This window comes from Cherax quadricarinatus, chromosome 80 (genome assembly GCF_038502225.1).
Source record: "Cherax quadricarinatus isolate ZL_2023a chromosome 80, ASM3850222v1, whole genome shotgun sequence".
Classification (NCBI taxonomy): domain Eukaryota; kingdom Metazoa; phylum Arthropoda; class Malacostraca; order Decapoda; family Parastacidae; genus Cherax; species Cherax quadricarinatus.
In genome coordinates, this window is record NC_091371.1 from 3,313,610 (window position 1) to 3,331,564 (window position 17,955).

A 17,955-nucleotide genomic window follows, 5' to 3' on the forward strand; every position below is an offset into this window, starting at 1 on the left:
TAAAATTTTCTCTTATACGTTTTTTTTTTAAATTTTTCATTTATGTTAATGTAAAAATTAATCATTTTTTTTACTAAAACAATCTTGGAAAACTTGCCTAACCTTATTTTAACAAACACGATTTAATTTAACCTAATCCAACTAAATATATTTTAGACAAGTTTGCAGTGAATTAATAAACAATCACAACGAAGCATTTTGATCTTTAGGTTCAGAATGATTTTTCCGAAATTATTTTATACGCAAATTTTCGCTTGCCTTATTCGGCAAGAAGAGCGTTGCTATTTAAGACACTTGAGAGCTTACTTTAATCCTACCTTCAAAAGATCAAAACATTCTTCTTTAGTGTAAAGGAGAATTGCAGCCATAACGCCTCACGTGCAGCGGATAAACTTTAAACTTATCAAGGTAACTCACCTGGAATGGAGAGGAAAGGCCACCCTGGTTGAACTAGTAGGTTCATCCTGGCTCTCGCTCGCCGCTGGCAACTGTGAGGTCTTGTGGCTCCCTGCTGGGTTCCCAGACAGCTATTCACACCATCGTTGGCTGGTCCTGACGGCCAGCCAGGTGGTCTGGCCTTCTGCTGTCACTCTTTCTTTGTTGTCTGCGTGAAGGAGCCAGCGCTGTCAGCTCTCCAAGGCTGCTAATGATGTTTGGATATCACCTCAGTCGATTGACAAACGGGAGAAGTGTTTGGGTGAGTGGGATGGTTGAGGAGGGTGGCAGGAAAGCAAGAGATATTCGCTGTTTTCTGCTTACTTCCGCCGCTGAAATGAGAGAAAGTGAGAGAGAGTGCTGGACTTTTGTTAGTCTAGGAATGTTGGACTGTATTCACGTGGAAGTGCTAAACTTGTATGGGTCTTGCATCTCCTTGGGATTGGGAGGTGATCAGGTCTGAGGCTACGAGGGCGGGGGAGGAGGTGGTCATAGTGGAGGTGGTTCGTAGTGGGTGATGTAGAAGCAGTGGTGATGGTGGTAGCCTTATCAATGGTGTTATTGTCAGTAACTGGGGTATTGATGGCAGTCTTTTGTTATAGTCAATGTTCTGGGTGCCAGCAGTAACCAGTGTCATGGTACCAAGTGCCAACGCCAACATTGCTCATAAGAAGCAGAAAATATTTGGCGAGACCTAATATTCATCTGATGACTCGGTAATTAATAGAATATTTTAGGAAACCTAAACATCTGAGGACTCGGCAAATTAATAAAATATCTGATAAACTAAACATCTGATAGAAAGCTCTTGAGGACTAAGTAATTAATTAGAATACATGACTGTAGCAGTTAAGACTCGTATGCAGTACAACCCTGAGTACTGGCCATCTCTAAGAGTACGGAGTTTCTATACGGTACCCCAGTGTAAAAATCATATAAATTGCCTTAGGTATCTAAGCCCGAGCGCTTTCACTTACACGTCTTCAGAGGAATAGGAAGAAGAAACATGAGAAACACGTGTTACAAAGTGAGGTGACACCTTATTTAGAGGTGACAATTCGCTCAGTGACGTGCTATCTCACTGAGGCAACAAATCACAAAGCGAGGTGACGCTCGTAAAGTGAGGTGACGCCTCATAGTGAGGTGACGCCTCATAAAACGAGGTGACGCCTCACAAAGTGAGAATACATCAAAAGGGATTTAAATAATGCATAGGAGTGAGTGTAGACAAATAGGTTTTAGAACTTGACGTGCTGTTGGAGTATTAGTAGGGATTCAGGGAAACCGGCAGGCAGGACTTGACTCCTGGAGATGGGAAGTACAGTGTCTGCACTCTGCGGGAGGGGTGTTAATGTTGCAGTTTTATAACTGTAGTGTAAAGCACCATTCTGGCAAGACAGTGATGGAGTGAATGATGGTGAAAGTTTTTCTTTTTCGGGCCACCCTGCCTTGGTGGGATACGGCCGATGTGTTTATAATGTATACATGAACATATTCTGTGCTAGTTTGCTTACAATAAACATTGAACTTAAATATTCTACCACAAAATTAGCAATTAAAGGCTAAATACCATGACTGGAACAACATCCAAATACCCGTAACATAATCAACTTCTACAGCTACTTCCACTACCAACATTACCTCTACCACTACTTCCCTACTTTCTTTCGTCTTCCTCTACTTTTACCGTCCGTGCCCCCCCCCCACCCCATCGCCTACATAAATTGGCTTCCTCAGTCTCTTGTGTTAGTGTGACATGGTCTAAGTCGGACCGAAATGTCTTCATAAACTTTTATCCCATGTGCTGGTTTTTGTGTATCTATGGCTATGTATATCCAGAAAAAAGCTACATTTACCTCGCATTCCACAAAACTTAATGGAAAGGACCAGAGAATTTAATCTGAGGAGAAAGTCATCAGGATTCTCATTACAAAGCCACAGAGTACCACGTACCTCAACCATTTGGTATTAGCAGTAAGGATGGTGAACTTTGTGGTCTTAGATTAAACTCTGTCCCATTAAGTTCACTATGGAATGAGAAATGGAATAGCCCCATTTCTGTATATATATATATATATATATATATATATATATATATATATATATATATATATATATATATATATATATATATATATATATATATATAATGTATATATATATATAAAATGTATATATATGAGAGAGAGGTACCACCTCTGGAACTGTTCTGGGGACCCTCATCCTCAGAGAAAAGAATAAACTTGCTTCAGCGAATATATATATATATATATATATATATATATATATATATATATATATATATATATATATATATATATATATATACATATATGTAATATAATCTCCAGAGATCTGGTAGAGTATTTAAGTTTAATGTTTATTGTAAGCCAACTAACATACAATATATTCACATATACATTACTATATGAATCACCAAACACACATTAAACAGTGTGCTATTTAACTCTATATTTTAAAAAACTCTTAGGATTTGTAACCCCGAGTTCGATTATTGACAAGTTAGAAAAATCTATGAAGCTGCATTTAACTTGCAATACCCAGGAATTTTTATCCACAACTTATAAATAACGCTGAAAAACATTCTACGAGACATCCTGACACCAAGTATATGCTTGAGAATATGTTCGATTTACTGATTTACAATATAATGATAATCTCTGTCACCTCTCACAAGTTCTTGAATACGCTAATGTTTAATTTATTTTAAAATATATCAGTACCGTAAAACAAAAATTAATTCAGATTCTCCCAGAGAATTTTTGGAATGTGTATACTCCATCCCTTGTAAAACTTGTGAGAGTTTTTACTTAGGACAAACTGGTAAGTCACTCGAGACCACAGTTAAACAGAATAAACATGAAATAACTACAAAAATTCTATACACTAAGCAAAGTATATTATCTCCTGACCAATATAAAATGTTTTTTTTTCATCATACATAAAGTAGAACAAAGCTAATAATGTATGAAGTGAAAAAAAAAAAAACATAGACGTGGACTGCTACTGATGAAGCTGTGTATACACTCGACTATTTGTGATCACCCAATTGTGGTTGCAGTCACTGCTCCTGGTCCCGCCTGTTTGATGGTGGCTACTAGGTCCTCACACTCCCTGCTCTAGCTCAGCACTGTATGACCCTTGTGGGTTTAGCGCTTATGATTATAATCGCCCAGCTCCAAGAGCTTTTTAGTGTGTGTGTGTGTGTGTGTGTGTGTGTGTGTGTGTGTGTGTTTCCTACTCGCCCCACTTTCGCCTCCCTCCCTCCTCACCCTCCCTCCCTCACCCTCCTAACCTCTCCCTCTTGGCCCCTCAAGGGAGGTTCCTTGACGCTGGTGAGGGGCTCTTGATCTAGGGAAATGGATCTGTGCTGAATACCTTCCATCCTCCCCTCCACAGGCGCTGTATAATCCTGCGGGTTTAGCGCTCCCCCATGATTATAATATATATATAATTCTCCCCCTTCAAACCATTGTCCCTCATCGTTGGTAAAAGGTGGAAGAATATTCTTACAGAGAAGGTAAGACCATTGAGACTTTTAATTGTGTAATTTAAAGCAGTTCCGGCTACGAGAAGAGCGTAGTGCTTGTTATACGCCAGGGACGTGTGGATGGTGGACCTTCCTGGAGGGACGTGTGGATGGTGGACCTTCCTGAAGGGACGCGTGGATGGAGAACCCTCCTGAAGGGACGCGTGGATTTAGGACCTTCCTGAAAGGACGTTTGGGTGGAGGACCCTCCTGAAGGGACGTTTGGATGGTGTCCCTTCCTGAAGGGACGTGTGGATGATGTCCCTTTCTGAAGAGACGTGTGGATGGCGTCTCTGAAGGGACGTTTGGATGGTGGACCTTCCTGAAGGAACGTGTGGATGGTGGACCTTCCTGAAGGAACGTGTGGATGGTGTGTCTTCCTGAAGGGACGTGTGGATGATGTCCCTTCCTGAAGGGACGTGTGGATGGTGTCTCTGAAGGGACGTTTGGATGGTGGACCTTCCTGAAGGAACGTGTGGATGGTGTCTCTTCCTGAAGGGACGTGTGGCTGGTGGACCCTCCTGAAGGAACGAGTGGCTGGAGAACCTTCCTGAAGGAACGAGTGGCTGGAGAACCTTCCTGAAGGAACGAGTGGCTGGAGAACCTTCCTGAAGGAACGAGTGGCTGGAGAACCTTCCTGAAGGAACGAGTGGCTGGAGAACCTTCCTGAAGGAACGAGTGGCTGGAGAACCTTCCTGAAGGAACGAGTGGCTGGAGAACCTTCCTGAAGGAACGAGTGGCTGGAGAACCTTCCTGAAGGAACGAGTGGCTGGAGAACCTTCCTGAAGGAACGAGTGGCTGGAGAACCTTCCTGAAGGAACGAGTGGCTGGAGAACCTTCCTGAAGGAACGAGTGGCTGGAGAACCTTCCTGAAGGAACGAGTGGCTGGAGAACCTTCCTGAAGGAACGAGTGGCTGGAGAACCTTCCTGAAGGAACGAGTGGCTGGAGAACCTTCCTGAAGGAACGAGTGGCTGGAGAACCTTCCTGAAGGAACGAGTGGCTGGAGAACCTTCCTGAAGGAACGAGTGGCTGGAGAACCTTCCTGAAGGAACGAGTGGCTGGAGAACCTTCCTGAAGGAACGAGTGGCTGGAGAACCTTCCTGAAGGAACGAGTGGCTGGAGAACCTTCCTGAAGGAACGAGTGGCTGGAGAACCTTCCTGAAGGAACGAGTGGCTGGAGAACCTTCCTGAAGGAACGAGTGGCTGGAGAACCTTCCTGAAGGAACGAGTGGCTGGAGAACCTTCCTGAAGGAACGAGTGGCTGGAGAACCTTCCTGAAGGAACGAGTGGCTGGAGAACCTTCCTGAAGGAACGAGTGGCTGGAGAACCTTCCTGAAGGAACGAGTGGCTGGAGAACCTTCCTGAAGGAACGAGTGGCTGGAGAACCTTCCTGAAGGAACGAGTGGCTGGAGAACCTTCCTGAAGGAACGAGTGGCTGGAGAACCTTCCTGAAGGAACGAGTGGCTGGAGAACCTTCCTGAAGGAACGAGTGGCTGGAGAACCTTCCTGAAGGAACGAGTGGCTGGAGAACCTTCCTGAAGGAACGAGTGGCTGGAGAACCTTCCTGAAGGAACGAGTGGCTGGAGAACCTTCCTGAAGGAACGAGTGGCTGGAGAACATTCCTGAAGGAACGAGTGGCTGGAGAACCTTCCTGAAGGAACGAGTGGTTGGAGAACCTTCCTGAAGGAACGAGTGGATGGAGAAACTTCCTGAAGGAACGAGTGGATGGAGAACATTCCTGAAGCAACTAGTGTGCAGAGCATCCTCCAGGCGGAGGCGAGATAAGAGGGGGCGGAGGTGGGGTGGGAAGATGTAGTGTCATCAGACATTGTGCTCCTCGACGGTAAAAAATGAATCACAACTTGGCATTCAATCGGTAAAGCGCAGTCATTCACACAACTGCTGATTACTAAGGCTTTTGAAATGGATATCACACATCCAGCTGCTCGGAGTACCGCTAATGCTGTACTTACTGCTGTAATCGCCTGGGTATTGTTGCCGTTGTTGCGATATCGCGTCGTTTCTAAGCTTTCTTGCAATTACTTCGTAAACCTTAAGTCATTTGGATGTCTTGTAGGGCTTTCGCTAACAAGTGAAAGAGTCTAGGTTTGATTCACGGGCGAGGCGAGACAACGAGTCAAGGTTTTTATATCTGTGATACAATGGTTTAGAAAACCGACAAGTTGAAGAATGAGACACTTGAGTAACATTGGGAATCTTTACTGAGGAAACATTTCCCCAACCAGTGACTTCTTCAGCCCAGTACAGAGAAGAGCAGTGAAAGATAAGGTACCTCATTCTCCTCACCTTACACCGTTCTTCTGTGTAATATTCTTGTATCTGTACATGAATGGTACATGTGCGACATCTGGTTATCTTTATTGTAGATGTTTCGCCCTCCAGTGCCTTTATCAATACCTCATATTTTGTATATAGTTCTCTCTTCCAATTATGTCCTTGAATTTGTATTGATAAAGCCACTGGAGGGCGAAACGTCTACAATAAAGATAACCAGATGTTGAACATATGTTTAACTTTTTGTTCTTATATCTGCTGCCCTTATTCAGGAGTAAACAGATACCTTGGAGATAGTCTGTGTTGCATCTCGGAGAAAAAACCTGAGGATTCCAATGTAAATAAGCTACACTGCTTGGCTGTTACACTGGCTTATTAAACCTTCGTGGTTAATGTTTTAAAACGTTTGGTTATTTTGGAACCATAGGCTGTTTACCCGAGTGAAATAACGAATCTGGAGTTCTTCATATTGCAAGCAGTAAAATTTTTAATCTCGGCCAAACTGTAAATCGCTTCTTTCCAAGAGTTTGAATATCGTTTCCAGAGTGACTTTTTTTTTCTAGGAAGGACATCTATAATTTTGTAAAATACTGTCAGCCACATTGAAACGACTAAGTTCGAAAACTAGCACACGACTGTGTATTCACAGTTGAGAAACCGAGCACAAACATTCTGGAGGTAACAAGATAAATACACTTTTACAGTAACTATGTTTCGCTCAAGGAAGAGCTAACCTTTAGTGAAACGTCCCACTTTAAAAGCTTGTTCAACATATTTTGTCGTTATGGTGGCCTGGTGGTTAACGCTCTCGCTTCACACGGTGAGGGCCTGGGTTCGATTCCCAGCCAGAGTAGAAACATTGGACGTGTTTCTTTCCACCTGTTGTCTATGTTCCCCATCAGTAAAATGGGTACTTGGGTGTTAGTCGACTGGTGTGGGTCGCATCCTGGGACACTGACCTAAGGAGGCCTGGTCACAGACCGGGCCGCGGGGGCGTTGACCCCCGGAACTCTCTCCAGATAATCTCCAGATACCCGTAGCTGCCAGGATCACTTGTGTACATCCAGTAATTCTGAAGAACATCTAAAGAAAAATATATCAGTTTAACTCAATGTCTCAGCATGGCTCATCGTCCCCGCGGACCAGTCACAGACCCAGGCCTACATGGGAAAGAAAATACTACAAACGTAAGAACAATTAAGAATCAGAAAAGTAAAGACAAATGTTTACCAAATACGATAGTTTCTAAGATTTACCCGACATCTCGCTTGTTCAGGAGACAGACACAGACAACAATACTTCAACAGTGTAGTTGAATGAGAGTGCAAAGATATTTAAAAGGCTCCATTTTATACTTAAATGGCAAGACAGTAGTACCTTCTTGGGAAGCTGCTGTTTGCCAACCTACTACCAGAGAATGAAAGAAAAACCACAACGGATTCCACGGATTTATAGCCAGCGCGACAGGGATCACACTACCCCAACCCCCACTAGCAGAGAGGAGAGTAAACAAACAGGGAAGGATCCTGAATTCCGTCCTGCGGTACACCACCACAATCACCATTGAGCGAGCGTGAGGCAGCTCTGGCCACCATCATCAACCATTGTTCCTTCACAATTGACGCCAGTTTGACGCTTTAACAAATACGCCAATTATAAAGAGGAGATCCTGGGAGTCATGGTGTGAGGGTGACGTGAGGAGGCGCTGAACTGATGATACCTACGCTAAGATTTCCTTGTAAACAATTCAGCCTCACCTAGCCTTGACCACTCCTCCATATCTACTCACACACACGTATATATGTAGTGCCGAATAGGTATAACTTGCGATTTTGACTTAAATAGCAATGCTCTTTTTGCCGAATAAGTCAAGCTAAAATTTATGTATGCAATAATTTCGCAAAAATCATTCTGAGCCTAACGAAAAGATACATTTCGCTGTATATTATGAAATTATTGTAAATTTCTCTAAAATATATTTAGTTGGTTTAGGCGAAATTAAGTTGTGCTGGTTATAATAAGGTTTAGTAAGTTGGTTCATTGACAAGCTTGCCTGTGATTGGTCAAAGCTGAAATAACGTGGTTCACTTGAGGTAAGCATTGGCAGACTTGCCTGCCTGCTGGTTAAGCACGGTGCGCTCTCTGGCTTCTCCTTTGCCATCTGTCACTGTGGTGAACACTTATTATATCTGTACATATTGTACATCATGCACATGCCTGTAGATATCCACTAGCCCATGCTAGGCAAGTCCAAGTCATACCCACCCACACCCACTCATATACCTGTTTAACCTATTTTTAAAGCTACACCAGGTTTTCGTTTCTATGGCACTACTCATTAGTTTGTTCCACTCATCCACAACTCAAGTGCCACACTTCCTGCATCCCTGTCCTCGAGTGTGGAGTCCAGCAAACTTGTAGTAGCGATACTCCTGGAACACCTTAGGGGAAATGTTGAGGTTCCTGACGTAACACAGAGTTCAATAATCGAACCACTAGCTGGGATACTCTAATCAGGTTCCTCAGCTTGACCTGTTTCCTCAACTACGACCAGTCGCACTGGAACAGCTCAGTAGTGAAGATTTTTTTTTTCAGCAATTGTTGATAGCTCACCTTCTGACAGTGAGGGTTTTCCATGATGGGAGATTTTGTGTTAGTTATTCCCAGTTCCTTCGTAACCACACGTTTCGACCCACAGACCATTCGTATTGGTGTTACACCTCGCCTTGCCGCCCCTGGTCTTACCGAAGACAAGTGTATCTGCGGCAGTGCATCGGCAGACTAATTCAGATATCTTTATCATGCTTGCCTTAGATCTGAGGGAAAGATCGCAAAGTGCGAAGTGGTCAACATCATCACCATAGATGCAACAGTTGGATTTCCTGCAATACGGAAGTTGACGGGCTATGCAGATCCGATGGCACTCCACAGCATCCAGATGGAATTATCTTGCAAGCCAGGACAGATGGCAAGCAAGTGGTGTGGCACTAGAGATTTGCATCCTCACTGGCTGACACTCATCTCAAGTGAAGCAGGGATGAATGAGGTGCAGCTGCCAGCTTCATGGAGTCCCAAAAGTCTAGAACATCTACTGCTTATTATTATATATATGTTAACACAGGGTGAAAGACCCTAATGTAAACAGAGCGAATCCAAGTTATTTAAGGAGCAATATGAGATTCTTTAAGGTATTTAAGGACTCTTCACCTAATTAGTGCTCGAATCTGTTCTTTTCAGTTTTCAAAAAATCACTGTTTCTCCAGATTTGCTTCTAAATCATTTACTTTTGTTGATTCATCATTTAATTGGCGTTCATGTTTATTTTTTCCTTAAGCATCTCAGGGTCTTTCTATAAGTCTTTTGTTGTTGTTCATTCTTTACTTAACCGATTCTAGTAATGTTCCGTTAAATGTGTTTTCTGCGAGGAAGATGAGAATGCTGTTACTTCAAGATTATTTAGTGTTGATTTTAGAGCAGCTACATTTCTGTTCCAGCGTCTCAGTGTTGCCGTTCAGAGGAGGAACGCCTGTTGCATCATGGCTACGCTCCACAGCTCTCAGCAGCTGATGAAGTATTTTTAATTTAATTGACACACACACATGTACCTGTAATACATTCCTTAAACCTTCTGTATTTTACATGAAGCTGTTTTGTAGCATCAAATATATATTTTTAACCTTGAGTAGCATTGTGTACCTAAAGTAGAGATCTCAGTATTTTACACGATGTTGTTATATCTCCTTCCAGACTTTATATATATATATATATATATATATATATATATATATATATATATATATATATATATATATATATATATATATATATATTGTGTGTTAGTGCATCTAAGTGTAATGCTGGTCAGTGGGAGATAAATATCCACATACAGAGGCGTATGCATATGTATGTATGAACGTGTATGTATGTATGCATAATTACCAGAAACATCAATATGCAACATTTCCATCGACCTCAGAATACCGGACATACACATACAATGTTTGAGGCGAGTGTTAGAAGATTCTCGTGTAGTGAGGGGGGCTGAATATCTCGGGAAGAAGGAACAGGGGAGAACGAAAACCCATTTCGAGTCTAAATCAAAATGCAGTTAGAGACGAGGGAGAAGGAAGAGGAGGGGAGATGAGAGAATAGGGTATTAAACGATGGAGTAGGGACAACGAGAGAGGAGGGGAGAGAGGCGTAACTCACCACAAAGTGTGCAGGGGAAAAACTAATGTGGAGAGAGAGAGAGAGAGAGAGAGAGAGAGAGAGAGAGAGAGGGAGGGAGGGAGGGAGGGAGGGAGGGAGGGGGAAGGACAGGGACAGGGAGAGAAGGGAAAGGGGAGCTAATTAGGAAGAGATTTTTTTTTTTTATAATTTAGAAAAAAATGGCTGCATCAAATATGTTTTGCTACCATATTCTATGCAGTAGTTACACAGTGGGGAGAAAAGTTAGCTAAGTTACCCTGACACATTCCATCACACAGGTCTCACACGTAGTGTTAAAATGTGTCAGCCAGGAATGTGAGACTTCAGTAGAGCGTTGAGGATACCATGTATTCCATTACTGGGTCAGTAGGACTGATGCAGTGTTCCTTCATTTTTATTTTCTTAAGTAAAGTACAAGGACACAAGTGTAACTAATGTGACACTTTAGTATGGCAACGTTTCGCTCTCCAAGAGCTTTATAAAACCGTTAGCTCCTGGAGAGCGAAACGTTGCTACAATAAAATGCCACATTAGTTGAACTTACGTCCTTTTACTTTATATATTGTCGGTAATTCTACCAACATTAATACAGTTATGTTCTTATGCTTAATTAAAGGCTCAGCAACTGTGGCAGCTTCACATGTTTGGTTCTAGCAGCGCTGGAGTTACTATTACCTAGGAATAACCATTTCTCAGGTTTGACTCTCCCATACACACACGAATCGATAATTTCAGAGACGTCATCCACTAGCACAGAGTGAATCAATAAAAATTATATTGAAAAGAAAATAAAGAGAAGAGATTTTAATTGCATATATCCACGATAACGTGACTACATCAGTTTGTAAATAAAGCGGATTTATTACAGTAATAGTCTCTATCTCTATACTTGTCAACAAGACTGTGCCGAGGAGGACGTGTGATGGCAACCAGACGACCAGCGTAAATATTACGAAACTAATTCCTCACTTATACTTTTGAGGAACACCCATTAAATATAGAGAGAATGAGAGAGGGGAGGAGAAAAGACCGAGAGGATGGGGGGGAGGGGAGAGACGGATAGAGAGAGAAACAGAGGAGCAGATAAACAGAGAAAGAAATGTGATGAATGGTTCGAAAAATCGACAAGTTGAAGATTGAGACACTTATGCAGCATATGGGAATGATAAATTAGACACATGTGCAACTCTTGGGTATCTCAATAAAGATACCCAAGAGTTGCACACGTGTCTAATTTATCAACATGTCGATTCTCTGAACCATTCATCTACAAACCTGTCAGACAATGCAACTTCTTGGGATCTTAATACTTGGGAATTCTTCGCTTGCTTAATTCTTGGGCACGACCTACTTCCACATTGAACAAATGTTACACGACCTATGACTGCTACACCTCTCCTGCCAACGGTTTATAAGCTGCTTCTCCGCTCATATGCCGTATTCTATTCAAGATTGATGGACTGAACACATCGACTCAAGGTTGAGGGACTGATTACCTCATTCTCCTCCTGTTCTTCAAGTTTCTCCTTTGTATGGACTGATGAAGCCACTGTGTGGCGAATCGTTTCCTCAATAAAGATACCCAAGAGTTGCACACGTGTCTAATTTATCAACATGTCGGTTCTCTGAACAATTCATCTACAAAGCATATGGGAATCTTTATTCAGGAAACGTTTCGCCACACAGTGGCTTCATCAGTCCAATACAAAGAGGAAGGCGTAAGGAGAGGAGGAGAATGAGGTAATCAGTCCCTCAACCTGGAATCGATGTGTTCAGTCCATCAGTCTTGCAGAATGTACAGCATAGGGCCGTAGACGTGGCTTATATACTGTAGTGAGGCGAGGTGAAGCAGGCGGAGGTGGGGTCATAGTGGTACCATCCACTAGTCGAAGTAGGTCTTCGTCCAAAGGTTGAACAAGTGTTGAATTCTTTGTAACAAGATCCCATGATGCTGCAGTGTCTGACAGTTGTGATGAATGGTTTGAAAAACCATTCACATTCTGCAAGACTGATGGACTGAACACATCGATTCCAGGTTGAGGGACTGATTACCTCATTCTCCTCCTCTCCTTACGCCTTCCTCTTTGTATTGGACTGACGAAGCCACTGTGTGGCGAAACGTTTCCTGAATAAAGATTCCCATATGCTGCATAAGTGTCTCAATCTTCAACTTGTCGGTTTTTCAAACCATTCATCACAACTGTCAGACACTGCAGCATCATGGGATCTTGTTACAAAGAATTCTTCAACACTTGTTCAACCTTTGGACGAAGACCTACTTCGACTAGTGGATGGTACCACTATGACCCCGCCTCCGCCTGCTTCACCTCACCTCACTACAGTATATAAGCCACGTCTACGGCCCTATGCTGTACATTCTGCAAGACTGATGGACTGAACACATCGATTCCAGGTTGAGGGACTGATTACCTCATTCTCCTCCTCTCCTTACGCCTTCCTCTTTGTATTGGACTGATGAAGCCACTGTGTGGCGAAACGTTTCCTGAATAAAGATTCCCATATGCTGCATAAGTGTCTCAATCTTCAGAGAAAGAAATACTGAGAGACAGAAATGGAAACAAAAACGGAGAGAAATAGAAACGGAGAGAAATAGAAACGGAGAGAAATAGAAACGGAGAGAAATAGAAACGGAGAGAAATAGAAACGGAGAGAAATAGAAACGGAGAGAAATAGAAACGGAGAGAAATAGAAACGGAGAGAAATAGAAACGGAGAGAAATAGAAACGGAGAGAAATAGAAACGGAGAGAAATAGAAACGGAGAGAAATAGAAACGGAGAGAAATAGAAACGGAGAGAAATAGAAACGGAGAGAAATAGAAACGGAGAGAAATAGAAACGGAGAGAAATAGAAACGGAGAGAAATAGAAACGGAGAGAAATAGAAACGGAGAGAAATAGAAACGGAGAGAAGCAGAAACTGAGAGAAGCGGAAACTGAGAGAAGCAGAAACTGAGAGAAGCGGAAACTGAGAGAAGCGGAAGCGGAGAGAAGCGGAAGCGGAGAGAAGCGGAAGCGGAGAGAAGCAGAAGCGGAGAGAAGCAGAAGCGGAGAGAAGCAGAAGCGGAGAGAAGCAGAAGCGGAGAGAAGCAGAAGCGGAGAGAAGCAGAAGCGGAGAGAAGCAGAAGCGGAGAGAAGCAGAAGCGGAGAGAAGCAGAAGCGGAGAGAAGCAGAAGCGGAGAGAAGCAGAAGCGGAGAGAAGCAGAAGCGGAGAGAAGCAGAAGCGGAGAGAAGCAGAAGCGGAGAGAAGCAGAAGCGGAGAGAAGCAGAAGCGGAGAGAAGCAGAAGCGGAGAGATACAGAGAGACACAGAGATACAGAGAGAGACAGAGATACAGAGAGACACAGAGATACAGAGAGACACAGAGATACAGAGAGACACAGAGATACAGAGAGAAACAGAAAGAAACAAAGAAATAAACAGAAGGAAACAGAAACAAAGGGAAAGAGAAATAGAAACAGAGATAAAACATCGCCATAACCACTTACTCAGCGATCCTTCAAAGACCACGCACCCAGCAGAGCTAGGTGTTGTTCATAATCCGAGGACACTCGTGCTAGTGGTGAGCTCAAGAGTACTTTTAACCACCTCCCAAAAACTGCTTGTGGAGGCTGGTATTCAAACAGGAGGCGGAGGAAATTACCCTTGAGTTTGTCACTACCACAAGTGTCCTCCGATCATGTACAACACCTAACTCTGCTGGGTGCATAATTCTTGTAGGATCGCTGGTTAAGTGGTTAAGGGGATGTGAACGTCGTTCTCTCTCTTGAGGAGCGGGACTGTGTCGCAGGATCTAATCGCAGCTAGCTTAAGTTTGCTAAATGTTTCAGTACCACTTGTTTCGAGGGTTCATTACAATATATATATATATATATATATATATATATATATATACATATATATATATATATATATATATATATATATATATATATATGGTATAAACCTTGGTAATAAATACCGACAAGTTGGTTTAGAAAGACACGTAAGCAAACATTTCGGTCCTGGGACCTTGATCACTTCTAACATACCGAGGCAGAAAGACTTTGTATATAGGCGGAGAGTGAGGTGTGAGTGACGCACGGTGACCTGAGGAATGTCATGTTGGGATGAGGACGATGAGATCATGTGACTCCTGTGTTGTTGGGTTGGTGCTGCTTAAGTATCATGTATGCCAATGTTTTTGAAATTTTTGTGGTTTCCAGTGTTGTGTTCTATAGTGTCGGTGACGGCGATTAGCGAGGCTTCTAGGCACCGTCGGCGTCCGAGGTCTGGTTCGGTGAGAACGAGTTGTGCCTCATTCCAGTTCATCAAATGCCCCGTGGAGTCTCTGTGGAGGACACAGGCGTACCTTACATCGTCTCTGTTACAGGCACTTCGATGCTCGTTCAGGCGGTCCGCAAGATCTTTGCCTGTCTCGCCTAAATAGTTCTTGGAATCCACAGGGGATTGTGTAGACGCCTGCTGTGGAAGTTAGAGGTGTGGGGCTGCGTTTCGTAGTGAGGTCTTTGATAGATGATGCGTTTATGGTGGAAACGTTGATGTTACTCTTAGCAAGTGCCCGGCGAGTATTCGTGGCAACATCACCACATGGGAGCACTACGAACTGCTTAGAGGGCTGTTCCATGGACGGTTTGTTGAGGATAGTTTGTGCCTTGAGTCTGCAGTCTCGGATGAAGAAAGTTGGGAACTGAAGACATGTAAAGGCTTGTGTTATGTAAATACAATCTTCAAGAAAACAAGGGCTGGAGATACGAAGCGCTCCATTAATCATATACAATCACTGTCTTTGCAGAGGAGTTCAGATACGACAGTTTAGAGGTCGCTCCAACTGAAATACACCCCGCCTTTAAAGTGCAGGCAATGTACTTCCTATTTCCGGGACTCAAGCCCTGCTCACACTCCAACAGCTCGTCAGGCCCCAAAAACCATTCATCTCCATTCACACCTATTTAACACAATCACGCATGCTTGTTGGAAGTCCAAGCCCCTCGCCCCACAAAACCTCCTTTATCCCCCTCCCTCCAACCTTTTGGATGACGACCCCTACCCCGCCTTCCTTCCCCTACCTCAACAACCCCTCTTCAGCCCTCTGACTAATAGTACTTTTAGTAACTTCAAACCACCTCCCAATTTCCACATTTCAAATTCTCTGCATAATATTTACACCACACATTGCCCTTAGGACATCTCCACTGCCTCCAGTCTCCTCCTAACTGCAGCATTCACAACCCAAGCTTCACACCCATGTAAGAGTGTTGGTACCACTATACTCTCGTACATTCCCTTTTTACCCCCCCATGAATAACGTTTGTCTCCACAGATACCTCAACGCACCACTCGCCTTTTTTCCTTCAATTCTATGATTAACCTCATCCTTCATAAATCCATCCACTGACACATCAACTCCCAAATACCTGAAAGCATTCACTTCTTCCATACTACTCCTCTCCAATGTGATATCTAAATCATTTGATACCCTCATCACCTTACTCCTATCTGTGTTCACTTTCAACTTATGCATATACATACACGCTATGTTTATTATACATATAATCTTTAGAAATGAGGGTCCGGGTTTGATTCCCTGCAAGGGTAAGAACACGCTTGTCTATGTTCCACCAGTTGTCTTTGTTCATCCATCAGTAATAATAGGTACCTGGGTGTTAGTAGACTGGTGTGGGTCGCATCCTGGGACAAAATTGACCTAATTTGCCCGAAATGCTCAGCATAACAAGCGGCTTCGTATACTGTAGTATGTTATTGATGTCAGCTATGGTCTGTATACATTTTATACGTACTTGTAGAAATAACTATTAAAATAAGAGAGAAAAACCCGTAAGGGATGAAACACGAGAACAGAAAATATAGATCAGGGCGATAAAATAGCATTTGCAAGTAATAAACTTTGATTTTATTCTCTCCTGGGTAATAAATTTGTTTATAAACTCAAGTTAGTGGAATAAATCAAGAAATTATGGGGAGAATATATTGCAAAGTTGAATAAAATCTTTGCCTTGCACCGGGTATCGAACCTGCTGATATTATAATTTTATGGATTATCATGGTAAATTACATTCATATCTTACAAACCCGTAGGGGTAACACTGCCTTTGGAATGGTAGGAAATCTTTTCTCCCCAATGAAGGAGAGAGGTAGCTTCAGTTTCCTTGGATCAAGAGACCATCCACATTGTCAGGACATCCATTTAAAGGTCGACCTTATGTCGGTTCTCAATTGGGAAGACTTACGGGCAGTAACAGCCTAGTTGATCAGGCCCTGATCCACTGTGAGGCCTGGTCATGAACCGTGCCTCGGGGGCGTTGACCCCCGGACCAGGTAGACTCCAGGTAGACACCACATAGGTCTTATACCTGCTGTCATTGTTAATTTAGCAGTAAGTACCTTATACTGCCGAGGAGAGCACTAGTCGAGGTTGGGTTCTGCTGTTCTTGACCTGTGAGTGAGCTGAGGTAGATTAAGAGCCTTTAGAAATGAGATGAGCTCACATAACTCCTAGGTCTATTAATGAGCTTAGGAAGGTTAACATCTTAGCCTGGGAATGAGCTAAGGAAGAATGAACTAAGATAAAATACCACCGTCACTGACAATACCACCGTCACTGACAGTACCACCGTCACTGACAGTACCACCGTCACTGACAATACCACCGTCACTGACAATACCACCGTCACTGACAACACCACCGTCACTGACAACACCACCGTCACTGACAGTACCACCGTCACTGACAGTATCACCGTCACTGACAATACCACCGTCACTGACAATACCACCGTCACTGACAATACCACCGTCACTGACAATACCACCGTCACTGACAATACCACCGTCACTGACAATACCACCGTCACTGACAGTACCACCGTCACTGACAGTACCACCGTCACTGACAGTACCACCGTCACTGACAATACCACCGTCACTGACAATACCACCGTCACTGACAATACCACCGTCACTGACAATACCACCGTCACTGACAATACCACCGTCACTGACAATACCACCGTCACTGACAATACCACCGTCACTGACAATACCACCGTCACTGACAATACCACCGTCACTGACAATACCACCATCACTGACAATACCACCGTCACTGACAATACCACCGTCACTGAAAATACCACCATCACTGACAACACCACCATCACTGACAACACCACCATCACTGACAACACCACCGTCACTGACAACACCACCGTCACTGACAACACCACCGTCACTGACAACACCACCGTCACTGACAATACCACCATCACTGACAATACCACCATCACTGACAATACCACCGTCACTGACAATACCACCGTCACTGACAACACCACCGTCACTGACAATACCACCGTCACTGACAATACCACCGTCACTGACAATACCACCGTCACTGACAATACCACCATCACTGACAATACCACCGT